This window comes from Urocitellus parryii, chromosome 5 (assembly GCF_045843805.1).
Source record: "Urocitellus parryii isolate mUroPar1 chromosome 5, mUroPar1.hap1, whole genome shotgun sequence".
Lineage (NCBI taxonomy): Eukaryota > Metazoa > Chordata > Mammalia > Rodentia > Sciuridae > Urocitellus > Urocitellus parryii.
Genome location: NC_135535.1, coordinates 74,901,690 through 74,918,547, shown reverse-complemented (window position 1 = coordinate 74,918,547; position 16,858 = coordinate 74,901,690). Strand labels below are relative to the sequence as shown.

Genomic DNA, 16,858 nt, shown 5'->3' with positions numbered 1-16,858 from the left:
TCTCTCAGCTTCTGAACTTCCACAAGGTAAACAAATTCCTTTGCCAAATGCTCCCTGCCATGATGTTCTGCCACAGCTCCAACAGCAACAAGTGAATTAACCATCAACTGAAACCTAAGCCAGAATGAAACTTTCCTCCTTATAAGTTGATTATCCTGGGTATTCTGTCACAGTCATGCAAAGGTGACTAACAAAGGAGCTAAGATGAAACAGTCGTCTGCTTACAAGATGAATTTCACTGAAATTAAGTGCCCAAGTTTGTTCCTTTACACCTATTTCTTTTCTGTGAATAATAACAGTGTTATTATTAATTGTTTTTAATAATAATCCTAATTCATTTGCCATTAAGCATCATGTTTACCACCACTAATTGTGAATTAAAGGCCTACAGAAAACAAAAAAAAAAAGATGGAGTTTGAAGCAAATAATCCTAATTAAATGACTGAAAATATTTTTAAAAAGCTGCTCATGTCATTTTAAATTATCTGTCATTTTCTTTAAGTGTCTCTTCCTAATAGCTGGCAAAATTATAAATAGCAGATACATCATTTAAAATCCATCAAAGAAATCACAACAGCAACATGCATTCAGGTATACTACCACCAAAGCTCTCTCCAAATTATGATAAGACTCATCTAACATCTCTAGGCCTCAGTGTTTTTAAACTGAAAAGGTAACTTTAGATAAATTTTAATGGGTCTTTCAAATGGAAAATTCTATGAACGTAGGACACCTGGATGTTTTCTGTTGCTTGGAATCCCCTGGGTATGTTCCAAGGTAGATTCATGCTAACACATTCAGAAAGCCAGTTCCATTTATGCAACAAGCTATGCTCACTGATACTCAGACTCTAAGTCAATGAAAAGTCCCCTGACTCAATACATCTTTCAAAGCTATTGTACCCAAAGTATAGTAGCTTCCAAGGTTCTGGAGACAGAAACCCAGTGAAGTAAGGCCATTATTTTCATTTTAATTTCATCTTAACTCTAAATACAATATAAGAAATAATATAATTGTCATGTGCGTATTAAGAATATCTCTTGCAATGAACTACAAATAAAAACTACATGCAAAAACAAAAATTAAGATTCTGAGAGCAAACAGTGTTTATGAAAAGACTAAAGATATCACTATTTTATACTTTAATCCATGGGTCCTAATAATTATATCAATATTTAGACTCGCTTTCCTCTGCCTCATCCACAGCACTGTTTTTTTCACAGATCTGTTTTTAACCTCAGTTTAGCCACATTTTTCAGCCTCGATTCATGTCACTGCCTCTCCTAGTATAATACATTATTGACCTGTCCAATTCAATGATGCAGCACCTAATATGTTGTGCACAGTAGGCACCTAATACACTTTTATGAAATGGTAAGAAAACAGCTATATATCTGAACTTTGGGTATTACCTACACAGAAGATACCTGTGCTTCAGACTCACACCACAAATATTTCATGTGGCAACTCTTCTGGACCACATGGCCCTGCAAACTTACTCAGTAATTCCTTCTAACAAAACCATTCCTCATTCTAGATATACTCAGACTCTCTCTTCTACAAGAAGTTTTAGATGACAGAGAGGTAAGCTCACATGAACACACATTTCTGGCCTCCTCTTCTTCAGACATTAACTTCTACAAATAAATCTGTAATTTAAACCAATGTTTTATTCCTTGAAACAAATAAAATTTCCATCTGGGTTTTTAAATAATTTTTAAAAATCAGTTAGGCTGGGGGTGTAGCTTCTTGGCAGAGCACTCACCTAGCATGTGCCAAGCCCTGGGTTCAATTCCCAGCAATGCAAAAACAAACAAAAACACCACCAGCAACAACAACAACAAAATGTTATCCTATATTACCAAATATTTAAAAGAAAAGAGATTTTAAAAAATGTAGACACTAAATATACTGTATCAGGAAATGAGTAAGAAAAGACCTGAAGATGAAAACGTTCAGGTTTCATTTCTCTGCACCCTCTCATGATCTTTCTGTGGAAAGATTAAAGATTGAGATGAAAGAGATACAGTGGCAGAGCACTTGACATGAATACAGAAACGGAATCCTTTTCAGGCCCAGAGATGCTAACATAATATTTTGTACTTCACTACTCACCATTAAATCCCAGGATGTGATATTTTGATACTTTTAAAAGAAATAAGATAGGAAAGGAGACAAAAGGAAAAATGGAAACATACATATTAGCCTGTGCTTCTTAAGTGAGCTTTAGAACTCAAAGTACTTTAGGCCTCCAGGCTTTGAAACAGGTAAATTCCAGGAGGCTGAGTCTGAAATTTACAGTTCATTGGCCTGTGCTAAGGAGGAGATAGGACTTTGCACCTGGCTGCCAACCTTTAAGGATACTGAAGGCTCTTTCCAGAGACTAGTCCTGGGCAAGAGGAAAAAAAATTTAAAGAGGTTTATTACTTATATTGTAAAACTTTGTTTCTCAAAAACAAGGGAGTTTATTTTATTTATCTTCCATGATAAAAATATTGTGATAGAAATAATCTTCATGGCTTTGTAGGAATCCAATACACAGGATGAAAGTGGGGAAGCTGTGGTCTATGATGAGGAGAACAGAGGAACAGATCAGGGTCTCACTTCATGTTATAATTTAGGTAGGTATCCCCTATAGGCTTGTGCTACAGGCTTGTAGTCACCAGCCTGCGGTGTTACCGAGAGGTAGTGGAGCCTTTCAGAGGTGCAGTTAGCTGGAGGAAGTTTGGTCACCTACGAAGTACCACTGAAGGGGATTTTTGAAAATATTTTTATTTGTTTTAATTAGTTATACGTAACAGTAGAATGCATTTATGCACTTTGATATATTATACATAGATGGGACATAATTTCTCATTTTTCTGAGTGTACACTTTGCAGAATCATACTGGTCACGTAGTCACATATATACATACAGTAATCATGTCTGTTTCATTCTACTATCTTTCCTATTGCCACATCCCCTCCTCTCCCCTCCCATCAATTCCATCTACCTAATCTAAGGTAACGCTTCCCTAGTGCTCCCTACCTTCTTGTGAAATAGCATCCACATATTAGAGAAAACATTCAGCTTTTGGTTTTGTGGGATTGGCTTACTTCACTTAGCATGATAGTCTCCAACTCCAATCATTTACTGGCAAATGCCATAATTTTACTCTTCTTTAAAGCTAATAGTCCATTGAGTATTTATACCACGTTTTCTTTGTCTCTTCATCTATTGAGGGACACTTACATTGGTTCCATAGTCTAGCTATTGTGAATTGAGCTGCTATAAACATTGATGTGGCTGCACCCCTGTGGTATACTGAATTTAAGTCCTTTGGGTATAAACCAAGGAGTGGGATACTGGGTCAAATGGTAGTTCCATTCTCCATTTTCTGAGGAATCTCCATACTGCTTTCCAGAGTGGTTGCACCAATTTGCAGTCCCACCAGCAATGTATGACTGTACCTTTTTCACGACATCCTGGCCAATATTTATTGTTGCCTGTATTCTTCATGATTGTCATTCTGACAGGAGATAAAATCTTAGAGTAGTTTTGATTTGCATTTCTCTACTTGCTAGAGATGTTGAACACTTTTTCATATATTTTTTGATCAACTGTATTTCTTCTTCTGTGAAGTGTCTGTTCAGTTGCTTAGCCCATTTATTCATTGGGTTATATGGTTTTTTGGTGTTAAGTTTTTTGAGTCCTTTTTATTTCCTACAGATAAGTGCTTTATTATAGATGCATGTGGTAAAGATTTTCTCCCAATCTGTAGACTCTCTCCTCATTTAATTGTTTCCTTTGCTAAGAAAAAGCTTTATAATTTGAATCTATCCCATTTATTAATTCTTGATTTTACTTCTTGCACTTTAGGAGTCTTGTTAAGGAAGTCAGATCCTAGGCCAATGTGAATATTTGGGCCTATATTTTCTTCTGTTAGGCTCAGGGTCTCTGTTCTAATGCCTAAGTCTTTGACCCACATTGAGTTGATTTTTGTGCAGGGAGAGATAGAGTTTTAAATTTCATTTGCTACATATGGATTTCAGTTTTGCCAGAACCATTCACTGAATAGGCTATCTTTTCTCCAGTGAATGTTTTTGGCATCTTTGTCTAGTATGACATCACCGTATTTATGTGGGTTTGTCTCTGTGTCCTCCATTCCATACCATTGGTCTACAAGTCTATTTTGGTGCCAATACTATGCCATTTTTTATCATTATAGCTTTGCAGTATAGTTTAAGGTCTGGTATTGTGATGCCTCCTGCTTCACTTTTCTTGCAAAGGATTGCTTTAGCTATTTTGGGTCTCTTATTTTTCCAAATAAATTTTATGATTTCTATATTCTATTTCTATGAAGAATGTCATTGGGATCTTAATAGGAATTGTATTAAATCTGTATAATGCTTTTGGTAGTATGGCCATTTTGACAATATTAATTCTGCCTATCCAGAAGCACGAGAGATCTTTCCATCTTCTGAAGTTTTCTTCAATTTCTTTCTTTAGAGTTCTGTAGTTTTCATTGTAGAGGTTTTCACATCTTTTGTTAGATTAGTTCCCAAGTTTTTATTTTTATTTTTTTTGAGGCTATTGTGAATGAAGTAGTTTTCCTAATTTCACTTTCAGTGGATTCATCACTGATGTATAGGAATGCATTTGATTTATGGGTGTTGATTTTATATCCTGCTACTTTGCTGCATTCATATATTAGTTCTAGAAGTTTTCTGGTGGAATTTTTGGATCTTCTAAATATAGAATCATGTCATCAGCAAATACTGATAGTTTGAGTTCTTCTTTGCTTATCTGTTTCCCTTTAATTTCTTTCTTTTGTCTAATTGCTCTGGCTAGAATTTCAAGGATGATGTTGAATAGAAGTGGCGAAAGACTGCATCCTTGACTTGTTCCAGTTTTCAGTGGGAATATTTTCAATTTTTCATTTAGAATGATTCTGGCTTTGGGTTTAACATATAATAGTTTTTACAATGTTGAGATATGTTCCTACTCTCCCTAGTTTTTCTAATGTTTTGAACATGAAGGTGTGCTATATTTTGTCAAATTCTTTTTCTACATCTATTGAGATGATCATATGATTCTTGTTTTTAAGTCTATTAAAATGTTTATTGAATCTTGTTTATTGATTTCTGTATGTTGAACCAACCGTGCATCCCTGGGATGAACCCTACTTTATTGTGGTGCACTATCTTTTTAATATGTTTTTGTATGCAATTTGCCAGAATTTTGAGAATTTTTGCATCTATGTTCATCAGGGATATTGGTCTGAAGTTTTCTTTCCATGCTGTCTTTGTCTGGTTTTGGTATCAGGGTGATATTAGCTCATAGAATGAGTCTGGAAGGTTTCCCTCCTTTTCTATTTCATGGAATATTTTGAGGAATATTGGTGTTAATTCTTCTTTGAAAGTCTTGTAGAACTTGGCTGAGAATCCATCTGGTCCTGGGCTTTTCTTGGTTGGTAGGCTTTTGATGGCATTTTCTATTTCATTACTTGAAACTGATCTATTTAAATAATGTAGGACCTCCTCATTCAGTTTGGGTAGGTAATATGTCTCAGAAATTTGTTGATATCTTTGATATTTTCTATTTTATTAGAGTATAAATTTTCAAAATAGATTACTAAAATACAAGATAAAGCAGGAAATAACACAACAGACACTTCTGAATACACAAGACAATTAGAAGCTGAGTTTTCGCTCTTTTTCTCTTCATTAGCATGGCCAAGGGTTTATCGACTTTATTTATTTTTTCAAGAACCAACTTTTTGTGTTGTCAATTTTTTCAATTGTTTGTTTCAATTTCACTAATTTCAGCTCTGATTTTAATTTTATTTTCTGTCTTCTACTGCTTTTGGTGTTGATTTGTTCTGTTCTTCTTTTTCTAGGGCTTTGAGATGTAGTGTTAGGTCATTTATTTGTTGACTTTTTATTCTTTTAATGAATGTACTCAATGCAATAAATTTTCCTCTTAGTACTGCCTTTGTAGTGTCCCAGAGATTTTGATATATTGTATCAGTATTCTCAATTATCTCTAAGAATTTTTTATTTCATCTTTAATTTCTGCTATTATCCATTCATGGCCACCATGAGGTAAGTGGTTTCATCTGTCACATGCCCCCACCACAATGTTCTGCCTTACCACAAGCCCCAAAACAATAGGCCAAATGTCCATGGACTGAAACCTCCAAAACTGTGAACCAAAATACACCTCTCCTCTTTTTAAAGTTGATTATCTCAAATATTTTGTTACAGTAACAGAAAGTTAACTAATACATTTCAGATACAGGCCTTACTAACCACAAGATCCTGATTAAGTTACTTAATATTTTAACACACAGGAGACAGTGCCCATTTTACAGGAATGCTGGAAGAATTGACTGAAATCATTCACTTAGTACCTAGCAGAGAGGTTGCTCAGCAAAAAAAAAAAAAAAAAAAAAAAACATTTTACCTCCCCCAAAAATGTTTCAACTCATAACTATGCAATCAACTCAATGTAACTTGTCTTTTCTAAATATATCATCCACCCAAATTTTCAGCAGGTAGAACTAACAAATTTCTTCCTTAAGGAAAAATTGTTCCTCTGATGATATGCAGGCTGGAAAATAATAAGAATGAATAAGAGGTTGCTTTGCTTTGGTACTAATGAAAAATTCAACGTGAGCATAAAGAAGCAGACCTCTAAATGTAGCTATGCAATACTAAGGACTAGCAATTGGTCTTCTCAGTCCAAGGAAATCAGGAGCCAGATGAATGACATGGAGTCCTGTGACAGACCAGGGCAGACAGCCCCTACAGATACAGGAGATCTCATTATTATAAGCTAAACCTAGGGTTCTAAACACTGGCTTCAAGTTCTAATCACTCAAGGGCTTTTTTAAAACATACCACAGTCCAGATCCCACCCTCCTCCAGGGATTTTAATTAATTGAACTGGGCTCTGGGCCCAGGGAACTCTATTTTATTAAAAGCTCCCCAGGTGGTACTAATGTGCAGTCAGGGCTGAGAACCAGAGATCTAAATGTTTTAAAAACCCAGAGGGTAAAAATGAAGGTGCACCCAAGGTTCACACCTTAAAGAAAAGCCATTTATCTTCTGCAGGCAAGATACCACATGGGTTGAGAGAGGGAAAGCAGACCAACTCCAGTGAGAATGGAAAGCTCTTCTGAGTTCTGAAAAGTTTTAGAATATTCTTTATCATCATAATCACTCACTGCAAGATACCTGTACAATCTGCCAACCTTGAAGTTAACAAATGAGCTTTTTCTGGCACAATTAGCAACATGGTCACCCACCTGCCTATCAGATAACTAAGGAGCAAGTCCTCTAACGGGGAACAAGGCTTTCAAAGGGTGTTATGAGGCCAGCTGTCAGAAAGGAGAACAACATCCATTTCAGCTCAGGTTAAACCTTCTTCACAGTTATAGCAACTGAAGCTCTGTGAGTCAGAGATGCTAGACTCCTCCTGGGCATCAGACCTCCCTGACACACTCAGCTGACCAGGCCTGCTGCTGCTGCTTCTGCTGCCTTCAAAGAGACAGGTCCCTCACTGAACTGAATACTCGCCATCCTACTTGTTTTAAAGCAATCACAACACTCCCACCTACATAACCTAAAACGAGTGTCCTACAACACATATGTGGCCATTTAAGGCACAAGTTTTTACAGTTCATAACTAGAACATTCTCTAAACTGATAATAGAGATTAATTAGCATGTCTTTTATTCTTTAGTGATTCAAGAAGGCTGATAATTATGTTCCAAACATGAAATTCTACTTAAATATATGATCTTGGCTTATATATGTATCATTGAACTGTAACAGTAACAGCAATGGCGATAACTACTATGTAGCACCAGTGACTGTGCCAAGCACTGTTCAAAACCTTCAGACACATTAACATCTACTACCTAGGAGGTGAGTACCTTTATCCCCCCCACCATTTTATAATATAAGAAATGTGGCACAAAGAAGATATATGGCCAATGGATGGTAGAACTACAGTTAAATCCTGGCAGTGTGGCTCCTATTATAAAGTTCAGTAATGCCATAATAAATGTTCAATAATTATCTATCGATTCTGCTGAACTCAAAAAAGGGGCATTAATTTACCTTAGCTTCATGCTTAAAGAATTCTGAATGGCTCCTGGACATGGAAGTTTGACACACTATGGTACAAAACCTTGTACCCTAAAACAGGTTTCCATTAGAATAGAGAATATAGAAATAAGAGAATTGAGAGTGTCAAGGTGGAGATTTAGTTGGAAAAGGAAATTCTTTAGACATTAATGGAAACTGCTGCTATGTTTGAAGGACGAAATTAATCTTAAAATCTAAGATACCCATGATGTCTTGGGTGGTGTCAGGGAAATGCTTTCATGGGAAGGGTCAATGCTCCAATGGAAAAGTTCTCATGGAATTTTCATGAGAAGAGTTCCATCATGAAACGGAAATAGTTTCTACAGGGTCATGCTACCTGGACTGAAGGAAGAGACACACGTATTGAGCCTCTTCCCCACAGTACTGACTCTGGAACTATGTGGGAAGCTGTCAGATGATATCGACACTTGGACAGTGCCTCATTTAGTAGACCTTGACTGATTAACAAATTGCTGCTCCATTTTGGATGGCAGTTCTAAAACAAAGGGACAACATCCTCTTTGGAAGATACTTCTCTGATTGAAGAAAATGAAAGCACATCATCTTGGTGAGCTGAATTACATGCTGTTTTCCTAGCAGAGATGGAAAAACTGAACAACATAAGTCCCTCTATATTTTAGTGTCTACTTATTAAGGCAGGAGGACAATAGAAAGTTGGCTTATTAAAGGAATGCCTATGTGGGGCATAGCCTTATGGAGATCACTATGACAGTTTGAGTATAATAGAGAAAAGGAAAAATAGCAGCTGAGGGCAAAGGAATGAACAAAGGATGTGGCAAGTCCTTAAGGATTCCAGCAAATTATTGAGCGGGGGTGGGGGCAGTGGAGACCCTCAACTTTGCAGCCAAATCAGAGAGAAGTGTATATTAACACCTGGGGACCTGGTACTTGAAAATGGTATTTGAGTGGGGACAGTCTTGTGGGCTGAGCCCATGACTTAATGGGCCTGTGCTCACTCTGGCAGTCAGTACTAGAACGGAATCAGATTGTTGGACGCCCAGTTATTGTCTGGAGAATCGGAGAATTGGCTGTTGGTGTTGGAAAACACCTCAAAAGACTTTGTATAATAAACGTACTACTTTGTATAATAAACATGTACTACTGTATAATGAAAAAGAGTACAGTAAGCTTTCTTATTCACTACTCTTTAGACAGCAGAACACTGCAGCAACAGCAAAGCAAAGGGGACAGGCAGTGGCTCTTAATTTCATCTGCACCTAGCAGAGACCTCCCACAGCACTACCTACTGTGCTGGGCTGCAAGCTGGATTTAACCCTCCCAGAACAGCCAGCAGCAAACAGAATACTGTATGATTCTCTTAAATATCCATCCTTATGAAACCAGAATTCCCTAGGAGCATTATTATATATATTAAGTACACATTACCAATGTCCTACACTCCCAGTCTCTACAATTTCAAATCAGTATATATTCACATAAAAATGTAATTTTTTAAATCCTAATTTTTTTTCTGAAATAGTTCACTGAAAATGAAAAGGGCTAGCAATTAAAATAGTAGATTCATTGAGAAATTTACCCAACCAGCTATCAAAAGAAAATACCAATATTTCAGGGCAAACATTAACTGCTTATTTTGAACACTGTGCCAAACTGAACTTTAATTTCATTTTTCTTTAACATACTCATGTATGCCTTCTGTGCAGGAAAAAATACAGATTAATAAAAAAAAGATTTTTATAAATCATTGGGAGAAAAGTAAAAACTATTTGAGATTATAGACACGACAGATATAAATTTGCTTTTGCCTATGATTTCCTACCTCTTCCTTGCAAAGGCCTCCCCTACCCACACTCCTTCCAAAGACAGCTGGAGGGGAGTGAAGAACTATATCCTGCACTCATGTTATTTCTCTTCCCTCTGTTTACTTCCCTCCTTAAATTCCCAAGTGATATGAAATGACTGTCAATACTTTACATGGAAAATCTGTATGATCTATGGTTTTAATTGTACGTTGAGCTAACACAGAAAACTCTCATAGCTAAAGGAACTTTATTACAACACATTATATTTAAACCAAATTGTATGCAATTGTGTTTATAGCTCTTGAGGAGCTGGATTCTAGGGAAAAGGACACTCACTTCGGGCAGGCACAGTAAAGGTTCTCAGACACAAGGATCATTTAGTCAATTATCCCGACAGACCACAAGTGAATGAAGAAACAATCTGCACTTCCTGTGGTTTCCTGACTCTTTTGTTAAACCTATCTCTCTCCAGACAAAATCTCCACCTTTCTCTTTAGTAGCAAAAAATTTTCCATGTTTTTGGAAACACTAAGATGAAAAACAGTGATTATCTCTGAAGTGAAAAACAGTGAGGCTTTTTAACAATATTATATCCAGCACTGTCTTATAATAAACAGGAAGAAAATGCAGTGACAAAATTGTATTTGTAATGCCAATTGTTTTACTTCCATTCTGTCTCTTGGCTTGGACTATGTTCATATCCATTTTCTATTGATTAACAAATCATGTCCATGTTAGTCCATTCAGAACACTTCAAATAAATTAGAAGAATATCGTAAGTATTAAGATGCTATGTTTTAGGGCTGGTGTTGTAGCTCAGTGGTAGAGCAATTACCTAGCATTGATCAGTGAGGCACTGGATTCAATCCTCAGCAACACATTAAAAAAATATATAAATAAAGATAAAAAGAGCTGTAGCTTAGTCTTGAAAATGCTACAGTTTGTGATACCCCCCCCCTTGGTTCAGGGGACCATATATATTATATATGAGACTCATATACATTAAGTGCATATTACCAATGACCTATACCCCCAAGTCTCTACAATTTCAAATCAGTATGCATTCCCATATAAATGTAATTTTTTAAATTCTAAATATTTTTTTTCTGAAATAGTTCACTGAAAATGAAGAGGAAGAGCAATTAAAATAGTAGATTCATTGAGAAATTTACCCAATGAAGATTTATTTTGTTTGCTTGGAAAACTAAAGTTAAATTTCTTAGACCTCCTTTAGCTGTTATTCAGCTGTTGCCCAATAAGCATCTTCTGAATATTCAAGAGCTAAACTAATCACTGAGCATGAAGAACAAATAGCCAGAAATGGTGCAGTCCTGAATAAATCTAAAAACACCCCTCAAGCTGAAACTTCCCGATGACAAACAGGGTAAACACAAACCAAATCCCTTCAAACATATCCAAGAATATTGTTCCCCAGCCCTACATCCAGAGGTACACTGTTGAGCTTTCCAAAGGATTCTGAAGGGTTTTTCATCTCTTTTTTATACATAAGTATAACATATGAAGTTCATTAAAATGCAAAATAAGTTCTGGGGAATCTCTATTCTTAGATCTATAAAAGAAATGGTCATCATTATGTCTCAGTAACAAAATATTTACATGATAACAGTCATCAAATTATAATTTAGGTAATATGGTTCTAATTAATATAAAAGCTTTATATGCAAAAAAGGTAACACAGAATTTGGCAACCTGCCATAGTAACATTATAGGAACATATTGATAAAATTTTTGTGTGCCTATGCCTCATAACTCCATTTTAAAAGATAAGAATTAGAGTAAGATACACTGCCAAATTGAGATTCTATTCTAAGTTCATTTCCCTCTGCCACTAAGGACCAGGCAGCATATCAACAGTGGTGACTGATACACCTAATAATCTGATGACAGCTAGAGAGTAAACATGAAACCACAGCAAGGGCACAGAAGGAAAAATACTCCATGTATCACAATGTAAATCTTGCAATTTACTTGCTGGAGATACACGATCAGCAAATAAACAAAATCTGTGTTCCTAGAGAAAGAGACTATGCATACTGTTAAAAAAAAAAAGAAGTCAGTGCCATATAAGCAAACATAACAAAATGATACTTCTACATATATACTTTCAGGGAGAAATCCCTAAAGGTAATTTTGAATCACTATGTAAGTCCAGTGGCTTGCCAAAGGGTACCTACAGTGTTGTGATTATATCAGAAGCAACAAGATATGCTTGTACAGAATCAGATGTGATATTGTTTAAATCAATGAATATGGCATTTTGCACAGACATTAGTAGTTTTAAACTAAATGGCAGTATACATAAAGATCTACACAAAATTCACAGCACAGTTCCTGAAAATAATCCACAGTCATTATCAGTCATTATACGTATATATTCCTCTCTACCCAAACTCTGAGAATCTTCCAGGCAAAGCTCTGGGCTAGAGATTATGGAGATTCAGTAAAACAACAGACTCTTTTCTTCAAGGAACCTACACATTAATAATCATCAGACAAAACAGGATTATTTAGTAACTCAGGAGGCTGAAGCAGGAAGACTGCAAGTTCAAGGTTAGCCTGAGCAACTTGGTGAGACCCCATTTCAAAATAAAAAGGGCTGGGGGTACTATAGCTCAGGGGTAATGCACACTCAGAGGATCAAACCCCCTTGGGGATCATGAAAAAAAAATCCACAGGATTACTTCATTGCAACGATGGGGAAGGGATTAAGCACAGTATATAAATCGTAAAACTTACTTCAACAGAGGCTATTAGAAAAGTTTTCATGGCAGAAACATTTATTCACTGGCTAACATTGAAAAAGAATATGGTGAAGGGAGCCAAGATAAGGTTCAAATTACTTTTTTAGATAAAAGTTCCATACGATAAAATGCAGAGATTCAATGTTTTCTTATAACAAGGTATACACACACCTTGTGACCAACCAGCCAAGACATTCCCATCATTCCAGGAATTTCTGATTATACCCCTTTCCAGCTAATACCCACAAAGAAAACCACTGGTATAATTTCTGTCCCCACGACTTATTTTGCACTTTGATGAATCTCATATGGAATTATAAAGTGTATAGTCCTGGTTGGAGCTACTTCCTCTGTGTTTTATGAAATTCAAAAGTGAAACTATCTGAGCCCAGGGTATGCTTTCCAACAAGTTATGAAAAATGATTCAGTTTAATAAAAACAGGGATTTAATTTTGATAATGGCTTCTTAGTTTTTAAATATATATATAAATATATATAGATATATATACATATATATTTAGTGGTTGTTCTAGGAATTAAAACATGCATTTTTCAGTTATGAGTTCATCCAAAGATAGTGAAGAACTACTTCACAAAAGTAAACTTCTATGTACAGCCTAACATCTCTACTATTATCATCTCAAAATGGAGTGGAAAGTAGAGAAATTCCCCACATCCCCCATGCCCACACAAGCATAGTTTTAACCTTCCCATTATCCACATTCTCATTTTTCACAATTAATGAGTCTGCACTGTATAATGGAACCATGCCCGGTCCATGGTTTACATTAGGCTTCACTCCTGGTGATGTGCTGTCCGTGAGTTTGGACAAATGCATGACACCAGTCTACCACTACGGTTTCACAGAGTACTTTCACTATGCTAAAAATCCTCTGTGCTCTGATCTTTAGTCGTGATTTTGTTTTGTTTTGGTTTGGTTTTTACATGAAATCCATGGTTTATAATAGTCATTTTCAGGGAGGTTAGTCTCACACAAACTTCTCCAGCATTACCAAACCATATTGACTTTTCAATTTGAGAAATCGGATAACTGAAGATGATGTCATTTCTATTGCAAACTTTAGATGAAGTATAATAGAGACTGAACATAAGGCTTTCTGAAGAAACAGCAGCAAACAATATGTAGTAGCATTTAAGAAATTTTAAGTATCTTGAGTATTTCCACAGCCATTAACTCATTTGATCCTTAACAGTAATACTGATAACTCCAGCACAAGCTACTTAAGGACATTAGAGTTTTGACAAATTAACTCATAATCTGTAAAAGCATAGTCATGAGCCTATCCTTCCCAGTACCCTAGAGTATCTTTATGATAAATAGTCCTATGGTTTAAATTTATCAATAACACAATCACAACTATCCTTAGTATTAAGATATTTACTTGTAATTAGGCCACTACCCTCCAAAGAATATTTGTAATCTAAATCCATCTTTCTTAAAATGGTCACTGTATAGATTTTTTTTTTTTGAGAGAGAGAGAGAGAGAGAGAGAGAGAGAGAGAGAGAGAGAGAGAGAGAATTTTAATATTTATTTTTTAGTTTTTCGACGGACACAACATCTTTGTTTGTATGTGGTGCTGAGGATCGAACCCGGGCCGCACGCATGCCAGGCGAGCGCACTACCTCTTGAGCCACATCCCCAGCCCACTGTATAGTTTTTTAAGACAGACTACTTCACATTCTCTATTTCAAATACAATTGAGCACTACTGATTAAGCAGAAAATTATAGAGAAAAAGTTCCCCAGTATAACTTTGTTTATAAATAGCACACCATTTATAATAATATTCTGTGAAGCATTTTATTGATCTAGTTTTTTTTTTTAAATCGATTTGTATACTTCATTTTTATGTGGTGCTGAGGATAGAACCCAGTGCCTCACACACGCTAAGCAAGTGCTCTACCACTGAGCCACTACTCCTAGGCCTTGATATAGTTTTATATATATATATCTTTATTTTATTATATATATATTTATAAATATGTGTGTTTATATATATATAGACAGATAGATAAATAGATACTTTTATTTTATTTTTATGTGGTGCTGAGGATCAAACCCAGTGCCTCACACGTACTAGGCGAGCGTTCTACCTCTGAGTAACACTACAATATTACAGGAGAGAGAGGCTCATCAATTATTTTTTTAAGACTTTTTTTTTTGTCTTCATACCTATACTTTGGATAGTAATGATCATCACATTCCACCATTATTAACAACCTCATGCTCCCTCCCCTTCCCCTCCAACCTTTCTTCCCTATCTAGAGTTTGTCTGTTCCTCCTATGCTCCCCCTCCCTATCCCACTATGAATCAGCCTTCTTATATAAAAAAATATATATATATTCGTTATTTGTTTTTTTGGGATTGGCTAACTTCACTTAGCATCAATAGTAAATGGATAAAAAAAGGTGTGGTATATATACACAATGGAATATTACCTAGCAATAAAAGAATAAAATCATGCCATTTGCAGGTAAATGAATGGAGTTACAGAAGATAATGATAAAAGACTGTTTTTAAAAATATTATTTTCTGAGACTCAAAAAAAGAAACAAACTTGTTATGCTATTAAAGAGAAATACATGGAAAAATATTTTTATAAAGCAAGCAAGCAAGCAATGGATTTCTTTTTTTATTTATTTATTTTTAATATTTATTTTTTAGTTCTCGGCAGACACAACATCTTTGTTGGTATGTGGTGCTGAGGATCGAACCTGGGTCGCACGCATGCCAGGCGAGCGCGCTACCGCTTGAGCCACATCCCCAGCCCCCCCAAGCAATGGATTTAAATCCACACCTACCAAAGACTAACCTTCCCACTTGTCCCCTGCCAAACTCCCAAATGATGGCCAGTCTCCACCTAGCTGTTCTACTTCTCACTATTTCCCATACATGAATAGCTCTTTTGACCTGTAGAGACTTTGAAAACTAGAATTTCACCTTGAATTTCCTTTTTGCTCACTGTTCCTGGAAATTTATTTATAAAAATAGCTCATATATGGGCTGGTGTTGTAGCTCAGTGGTAGAGTGCTTGCCTCGCATACAGGAGGCACTGGGTTTGATCCTCAGCACCAAATAAAAATTAGTAAACAAAATAAAGGCATCGTGTCCATCTACAATTAAAAAAATAAATTTAAAAAAAGCACAAATTTCTTTCCAACAAAAACAATTTACTTCTATAATATACAACAATAAGAGAACAGAAACTTTGACCCATCTGGTATGAAAGATATAGTCTCTCAACTATATCAAATCTAAGACACACTTCTGTCAATGAATTCCATCTTTCTTATGTCACAATCCAGTCACTGCTGTAAAAATCATCATCATGTCTTGAATCATAACTCTCGAAAGTGGAAACATAAGGAAGAATGTGGTTAGATTTTGAGTACGAAGACCTGGCTCTAATTTCTGCCAAGTCTCTCATGGCTCACTGATCTCTCACCAGGGGTATCAGGCAAATATTGGACCTCTCTGAGCTTCAGTTTTTAAAATTAGAAAATAGGACAAAAAACGTTCTGCCAATCTCTCAAGATTTTGGTCAGAATCAAATGATATTTGCTAATGACCCTCAAACTATTTGTCACTATAGTATGAGCTAGTAAATCTGTGACACCAGTCAAGCATGGTATCAAAGGTTAGTAACCGGGAATTTCAGAGCAAAGTCAAAATTAAAATAAGAAGTAAACTGTTAAATTACCCAAATTCTTAGATGGTAGGAGACATATACTTTAATATGTACAAAAACGTGAGTTTGAGAAAGAAATTTTAAATGAAATATTTACATGCCAATTTTTCTTAGGATTTGTGAAACACATTGCCACAAAATTGTGAAGTATCTATCGTTACAGTTATTAATAAGTTATAATTGCTGACAATTCCAGAGTCTAACTAATGGAAAGGTAGAACTTCAAAACTAATTTGATTATAACCACATTCCTATTAATTCAGGAGTCAGATAGGTAAAAATCCCACTAAGTACACACAATAATGGAAGATAACAACATATAGAAATTTCGCCTTTAGAAAAAGTAAACATATTTGCACATGTACATAATTCATAGTATAATTGCGCACATGGTAATCTGGGTAACGTCTTGGTGAATATGAGTCCAAGTTAGTTTTCCCATTCTCTAATTTTTTCACCCTTAAACTG

The 16,858-nt window shown here is 35.7% G+C and overlaps 1 protein-coding gene across 1 annotated transcript in view; it reads right to left on the bottom strand.

The window, feature by feature from the left end:
• The window catches only part of Slc2a13 (solute carrier family 2 member 13), a 323,327-nt gene that overhangs the window by 256,735 nt on the left and 49,734 nt on the right, over window positions 1-16,858 (bottom strand). The gene's annotated exons all lie outside the window — the stretch shown is intronic.